Source organism: Cherax quadricarinatus, chromosome 8 (assembly GCF_038502225.1).
Source record: "Cherax quadricarinatus isolate ZL_2023a chromosome 8, ASM3850222v1, whole genome shotgun sequence".
In the NCBI taxonomy this organism is placed as follows: domain Eukaryota; kingdom Metazoa; phylum Arthropoda; class Malacostraca; order Decapoda; family Parastacidae; genus Cherax; species Cherax quadricarinatus.
The window spans coordinates 60,404,845-60,413,498 of NC_091299.1; positions in this window are offsets into that span (position 1 = coordinate 60,404,845).

The window sequence follows — 8,654 nt, forward strand, 5'->3', positions numbered from 1 at the left end:
AACACGAGAAGTACGAAGAAAATGTGAGGGAAACCCATCCTTGGTGATGGAACCTTATAATACACTCACTGTATCTTCACTATAATACATTCACAGCATCTTCACTATAATACATTCACTGCATCTTCATTATAATACATTCACTGAAGATTCACTGTAATAAATTCACTGCATCTTCACTATAATACATTCACTGAAGATTCACTGTAATACATTCACAGCATCTTCACTATAATACATTCACTGAAGATTCACTGTAATACATTCACAGCATCTTCACTATAATACATTCACTGTATATTCACTATAATACATTCACTGCATCTTCACTATAATACATTCACTGCATCTTCAATATATTGCTAATAAGTACCACAATACATATATTCCAACCTCACTATAATCTGCAAGAGAGATATATTATAGTAGGTTATACTGGTAATCTGTATAACTTGTTACTCTTGTTAGTATATTCCAACCTCACTATAATCTCCAAGAGAGATATATTATAGTAGGTTATACTGGTAATCTGTATATCTTGTTACTCTTGTTAGTATATTCCAGCTTCACTATAATCTCCAAGAGAGATATATTATAGCAGGTTATACTGGTAATCTGTATATCTTGTTACTCTTGTTAGTATATTCCAACCTCACTATAATCTCCAAGAGAGATATATTATAGTAGGTTATACTGGTAATCTGTATATCTTGTTACTCTTGTTAGTATATTCCAGCTTCACTATAATCTCCAAGAGAGATATATTATAGCAGGTTATACTGGTAATCTGTATATCTTGTTACTCTTGTTAGTATATTCCAACCTCACTATAATCTCCAAGAGAGATATATTATAGTAGGTTATACTGGTAATCTGTATATCTTGTTACTCTTGTTAGTATATTCCAACCTCACTATAATCTCCAAGAGAGATATATTATAGCAGGTTATACTGGTAATCTGTATATCTTGTTACTCTTGTTAGTATATTCCAACCTCACTATAATCTCCAAGAGAGATATATTATAGTAGGTTATACTGGTAATCTGTATATCTTGTTACTCTTGTTAGTATATTCCAGCTTCACTATAATCTCCAAGAGAGATATATTATAGTAGGTTATACTGGTAATCTGTATATCTTGTTACTCTTGTTAGTATATTCCAACCTCACTATAATCTCCAAGAGAGATATATTATAGCAGGTTATACTGGTAATCTGTATATCTTGTTACTCTTGTTAGTATATTCCAGCATCACTATAATCTCCAAGAGAGATATATTATAGTAGGTTATACTGGTAATCTGTATATCTTGTTACTCTTGTTAGTATATTCCAACCTCACTATAATCTCCAAGAGAGATATATTATAGCAGGTTATACTGGTAATCTGTATATCTTGTTACTCTTGTTAGTATATTCCAGCCTCACTATAATCTCCAAGAGAGATATATTATAGTAGGTTATACTGGTAATCTGTATATCTTGTTACTCTTGTTAGTATATTCCAACCTCACTATAATCTCCAAGAGAGATATATTATAGCAGGTTATACTGGTAATCTGTATATCTTGTTACTCTTGTTAGTATAAACATCAGTAATGGATTCCTCAAATAAATACAAGTGTGTGCCAGACAATGCTGCTAAAAGGAAGAGAGAAGAGGAAAATTCTCTGTTTCCTCCATCCAAAAAATCTAATGAAGAAAAAATGAGCAACAATTCTTGCTGTCAGGACATGAAAAATGAGACAAAAATAAAGTATGAAACTCTTCTTTCTGATCTATTCGTCAGTTCTTCAGATGAATCTTCTGAGGACGAATCTCTGGATAAGAAGTGTGTGCCAGACAATGCTGCTAAAAGGAAGACACAAGACGAACATTCTCTGTTTCCTCCAGCCAAAAAATGTAAGGAAGACAAAATAAGGAACAATAATTCTGATCTGGAAAACGAAAATGAAGCCAAGTTAAATTATGAAAATGTTGTATCTGATTTATTCATCAGTTCTTCAGACGAATCTTCAGATAGCGAATCAACGGACAGCAAATCCACTCATATCAAAACCACTGATAAGGGAGCTAGTGAAGATGAGATAGATAAGAAGGAGCTGGAGGAACTTGAACGGCAAGGAGAACAAATTCTTGAACTTGTCTTTGCTGATGAAGACAGCTATCGTGATGATAGTGATAAAGATGATGATTTTTATTTAGAACGTGATGAACCAGATCCTGATAGTGAGACTGAAAACGGTTATTATTACAGTGACAGTAACGACGACGATAGTGACATTATCGAGGACGATTATTATGGCAATTCTGATCCAGAAAATTATGATGGTTATTACCTGGATGATTATTGAACGGAAAAATATTGAAGTGACGAGGAGATTGAACAAGAATATTGAGTCAGTTATTACTGCTGTGATAGTAACTTTTAAGTTATACATTTTACATTTAAGTTATATGTTTTTTTATTGTGTAAGTTTAATAGTAAGTTATATTGAAGAGGAAGTAATCTATCATGGATGATAGATGGAAGTAATCTATCATGGATGATAGATGGAAGTAATCTATCATGGATACACAAATAACCCGCACATAAAAGAGAGAAGCTTACGACGACGTTTCGGTCCGACTTGGACCATTGACAAAGTCACACTAACAGAGGTGGAGCAGGACGGCTATATATAGGCAGGAAGAGGTGGAGGTAGTAGTAGTAGTAGTAGTAGTAGTAGTAGTAGTAGTAGTAGTAGTAGTAGTAGTAGTAGTAGTACAAGAATTGTATATAATACCAACAGGATGAAATGACACATGCACAACATCCGGGCATCCCCACCGGGGACCGAAACGTCGTCGTAAGCTTCTCTCTTTTATGTGGCTGGCTGGATGGCGAAACGTCTACGGTGCGGATGCCCGGATGTTGTGCATGTGTCATTTCATCCTGTTGGTATTATATACAATTCTTGTACTACTACTACTACTACTACAACTACTACTACTACTACTACTACCTCCACCTCTTCCTGCCTATATATAGCCGTCCTGCTCCACCTCTGTTAGTGTGACTTTGTCAATGGTCCAAGTCGGACCGAAACGTCGTCGTAAGCTTCTCTCTTTTATGTGCGGGTTATTTGTGTATCGTTCCAGTCACGGTATTGTGCCTTTTTGTTATCTATCATGGATGATAGATGGAAGAAATCTATCGTGGGTGATAGATGGAAGAAATCTATCATGGATGATAGATGGAAGTAATCTATCATGGATGATAGATGGAAGTAATCTATCATGGGTGATAGATGGAAGAAATCTATCATGGATGATAGATGGAAGTAATCTATCATGGATGATAGATGGAAGTAATCTATCATGGATGATAGATGGAAGTAATCTATCATGGATGATAGATGGAAGTAATCTATCATGGATGATAGATGGAAGTAATCTATCATGGATGATAGATGGACGTAATCTATCATGGATGATAGATGGAAGTAATCTATCATGGATGATAGATGGAAGTAATCTATCATGGATGATAGATGGAAGTAATATATCATGGATGATAGATGGAAGTAATCTATCATGGATGATAGATGGAAGTAATCTATCATGGATGATAGATGGAAGTAATCTATCATGGGTGATAGATGGAAGAAATCTATCATGGATGATAGATGGAAGTAATCTATCATGGATGATAGATAGAAGTAATCTATCATGGATGATAGATGGAAGTAATCTATCATGGATGATAGATGGAAGTAATCTATCATGGATGATAGATGGAAGTAATCTATCATGGATGATAGATGGAAGTAATCTATCATGGATGATAGATGGAAGTAATCTATCATGGATGATAGATGGAAGTAATCTATCATGGATGATAGATGGAAGTAACCTATCATGGATGATAGATGGACGTAATCTATCATGGATGATAGATGGAAGTAATCTATCATGGATGATAGATGGAAGTAATCTATCATGGATGATAGATGGACGTAATCTATCATGGATGATAGATGGAAGTAATCTATCATGGATGATAGATGGAAGTAATCTATCATGGATGATAGATGGAAGTAATCTATCATGGATGATAGATGGAAGTAATCTATCATGGATGATAGATGGAAGTAATCTATCATGGATGATAGATGGAAGTAATCTATCATGGATGATAGATGGAAGTAATCTATCATGGATGATAGATGGAAGTAATCTATCATGGATGATAGATGGAAGTAATCTATCATGGATGATAGATGGAAGTAATCTATCATGGATGATAGATGGACGTAATCTATCATGGATGATAGATGGAAGTAATCTATCATGGATGATAGATGGAAGTAATCTATCATGGATGATAGATGGACGTAATCTATCATGGATGATAGATGGAAGTAATCTATCATGGATGATAGATGGAAGTAATCTATCATGGATGATAGATGGAAGTAATCTATCATGGATGATAGATGGAAGTAATCTATCATGGATGATAGATGGAAGTAATCTATCATGGATGATAGATGGAAGTAATCTATCATGGATGATAGATGGAAGTAATCTATCATGGATGATAGATGGCCAGTCTGTTAAAAAACTATATATGGAAATGTGTGTAAATTAGAGTGATGGAGAGAGAAGGTAAGAATATTATAGTGGAGATGTTAAAATATTATAGTGGAGATGTTAAAATATTATAGTGGAGATGTTAAAATATTATAGTGGAGATGTTAAAATATTATAGTGGAGATGTTAAAATATTATAGTGGAGATGTTAAAATATTGTAGTGGAGATGTTAAAATATTATCGTGGAGATGTTAAAATATTATAGTGGAGATGTTAAAATATTAGAGTGGAGATGTTAAAATAGCAGACGTCATTTTTAGTGAAACAAGTGATGGAGGTTCCATCCTCAGTTTGCTAAGTTTAACATTTTACATAGCCTCAGTCTGCTTAGTTTAACGTCTTACACATCCTCAGTCTGCTTAGTTTAACATCTTACACATCTTCAGTCTGCTTAGTTTAACATCTTACACATCCTCAGTCTGCTTAGTTTAACATCAATTCAATTCAATTCAAAGTTTATTCTCTATAAGGATTACAATGTTGAGTTTACAGAATTTGGTTATTGTGTGGTTTACATGTAGTAAAATAATAATTACAGAGTGTACCACTAGAACACCTAGCATGGCTAGGCATTTCGGGCAGACTTAAATTAATTCTTAATTTTAAAATATTACAAATTATGAGGTAAGTTGGTATTATGGCTAAGTGATTAAATACTATTTTGTGAGTTTAGCAATGTGAATGCTTTTGTTTTGGCACAATACATAGTTTCAGTATTGGAGTATCACAGGATTCATTATTTTAAGATTGAGATTAATACTACACGAATACCACCAGGTGGTATTCGTGTAGTTAGTTGACGGGGTGTATCAGGGAGATAAGATGTTTTCTAATGGTAGTTTTGAAGGTGATGAATGTGTCTGCAGTTCTAGAGTTCTCAGGTAGGGTGTTCCAGATTTTAGGGCCTTTGACATACATTGGATTTTTGTAAAGGTTTAGTCGGACACGGGGAATGTCGTAGAGATGTTTGTGTCTGGTGTTATGCCTGTGGGTTCTGTCACAACTATCAAGAAAGCGTTTTAGGTCAAGGTTGATATTGGAGTTTAAGGTCCTGTAGATGTAGATTGCACAGTAGTAAGTGTGGATGTACTGAACAGGGAGTAAGTTTAGATCTATGAAGTGTGGGGGGTGTGTTGCCAGGGATGGGATTTAGTGGTTATTCTTACTGCAGCTTTTTGTTGGGTTATTATTTGCTTTAGGTGTGTTGCTGCAGTTGATCCCCAAGCACAAATAGCATAAGTGAGGTATGGATAAATAAGTGAGTGGTATAGTGTGAGAATGGCATTTTGTGGCACGTAGGTAGTATCGTATCTTGGAGAGGATCCAAACCGTTTTGGATACTTTTTTGGTTATGTGTTGGATATGGGTGCTGAAATTCAGGTTGTTGTCAAGGTATAGGCCTAGGAATTTGCCCTCATTATGTCTGGTAATTAGAGTGTTGTCGATCTTAATGTTAATTTGTGCATCTCCTGCTCTGCTACAAAACATAATATAGTAGGCTTTGTCAGTGTTAAGCGTAAGTTTATTGGCTGTCATCCAAGTCGATATTTTGATCAGCTCCTCGTTAACAATGGTGTTGAGGGTGGCAAGATTAGGGTGAGAGATGACATAAGTCGTATCGTTAGCAAAGAGAATGGGTTTCAGGTGTTGGGATATGTTTGGAAGATCATTGATGTATATGAAGAAGAGCAGGGGACCAAGGACACTTCCCTGCGGAACTCCAGTATCAAGTGGCCGTGTTGTTGATGCTGTGTCTTTAATGGTGACATAATGATACCTATTAGTAAGGTAAGATTTGAAATAAGCAAGCGCATGGCCTCTTATACCGTAATGGTCAAGTTCGTGGAGTAGGATGTCGTGGTCTACTGTGTCAAAAGCTTTTCTTAGGTCAATAAAGTTTCCTAGTGGATATTCCTTATTTTCCAATGCTGTGTAAAGCAGATCTAGCATTTTTATGATTGCATCATTAGTGCTTTTATTTTTCCTGAATCCAAATTGGCAGGGGTTGAGTATGTTTTGTGCTGTTATAAATGAATATAGTCTCCTGTGCACGAGTTTCTCAAAGATTTTGGATAGCAATGGTAAGTTTGATATTGGCCTATAGTTGTTTAGGTCTGTAGGGTCACCACCTTTATCTATTGGTGTAACCCTTGCCATCTTGAGTAGTTTCGGGAAGGTGCTAGTTTCTAGTGACTTGTTAAAAAGTAATGAAATAGCATGCGAAAGGATATGGGCCGCTCGCTTGTACAGTAATGGTGGGACATGAGACAGATTCCCTGAGTTATTTTTAAGTGACTTTATAATCTCGGTGACTTCCGTGGGCTCAGTTGATGCAAGATAGAAGGAATTTGGGAAATTCCCAACTAGGTAGTCCCCGGCATGGGCATTGGTATGTGGGATTTTATTGGCGAGATTAGATCCTATGGTTGAGAAGAAGTCGTTTATCTTGTTAGCTGTGTCAGTGGGATGTAGTGGTGTTTCATTAGGTTTAGTTAGGACAATATTCTTGTTTTTTTTCAGTTTGTGGGTCCCTAGAATCTGAGAGAGTGTTTTCCAGGTCTTTTTTATATCTCCTCTAGTGTCTGTGAATCTACTGGAGTAGTATAGTTGTTTGGCTTTCTTTATTACTTTGGTGAGAACTGATGAATAATGTTTAAGAATATCTTTGTGTATTAATCCCTGTCTATATTGCTTTTCATATTGGTGTTTCTTGTCAATGGATTTCAGAATGGTGCTGGTTAGCCATGGGCAACCAAGCCGTTTGTTTGAGATCTGTTTCGTTTTTATAGGACAATGTTTGTTGTATAGTCTAAGTAATATGTTAAGAAAAATGTCTGTCCAGTCATCAATACCATTGGCCTTGGAGAATTCTGTAGGCCAGTCAACAGTCTATAGGCCAGCTGTGAACTTCCTTATTGAGGCCTCTTCTTGGAGTCTAAATGAGACTTTGTTGTATTCAAGTGGTGGTTTACTAATGTTTGTCAGGAGGAAGGTAGGGTAGTGGTCTGTAGTGCTATCTGTGATTATCCCTGATTTAAGGGGGGCTAGTATATTGGTCCATATGTGGTCTATTATGGTTGCACTTGTCTCAGTGTGCCTGGTTGGTTTAGTTATTGTTCGTATGAGAAGTTTTTATTTTATTATCACACTGGCCGATTCCCACCAAGGCAGGGTGGCCCGAAAAAGAAAAACTTTCACCATCATTCACTCCATCACTGTCTTGCCAGAAGGGTGCTTTACACTACAGTTTTTAAACTGCAACATTAACACCCCTCCTTCAGAGTTCAGGCACTGTACTTCCCATCTCCAGGACTCAAGTCCAGTCTGCCGGTTTCCCTGAACCCCTTCATAAATGTTACTTTGCTCACACTCCAACAGCACGTCAAGTATTAAAAACCATTTGTCTCCATTCACTCCTATCAAACACGCTCACGCATGCCTGCTGGAAGTCCAAGCCTGTCGCACACAAAACCTCCTTTACCCCCTCTCTCCAACCTTTCCTAGGCCGACCCCTACCCCGCCTTCCTTCCACTACAGACTGATGCACTCTTGAAGTCATTCTGTTTCGCTCCATTCTCTCTACATGTCTGAACCACCTCAACAACCCTTCCTCAGCCCTCTGGACAACAGTTTTGGTAATCCCGCACCTCCTCCTAACTTCCAAACTACAAATTCTCTGCATTATATTCACACCACACATTGCCCTCAGACATGACATCTCCACTGCCTCCAGCCTTCTCCTCACTGCAACATTCATCACCCATGCTTCACACCCATATAAGAGCGTTGGTAAAACTATACTCTCATACATTCCCCTCTTTGCCTCCAAGGACAAAGTTCTTTGTCTCCACAGACTCCTAAGTGCACCACTCACTCTTTTCCCCTCATCAATTCTATGATTCACCTCATCTTTCATAGACCCATCCGCTGACACGTCCACTCCCAAATATCTGAATACATTCACGTCCTCCATACTCTCTCCCTCCAATCTGATATTCAATCTTTCATCACCTAAT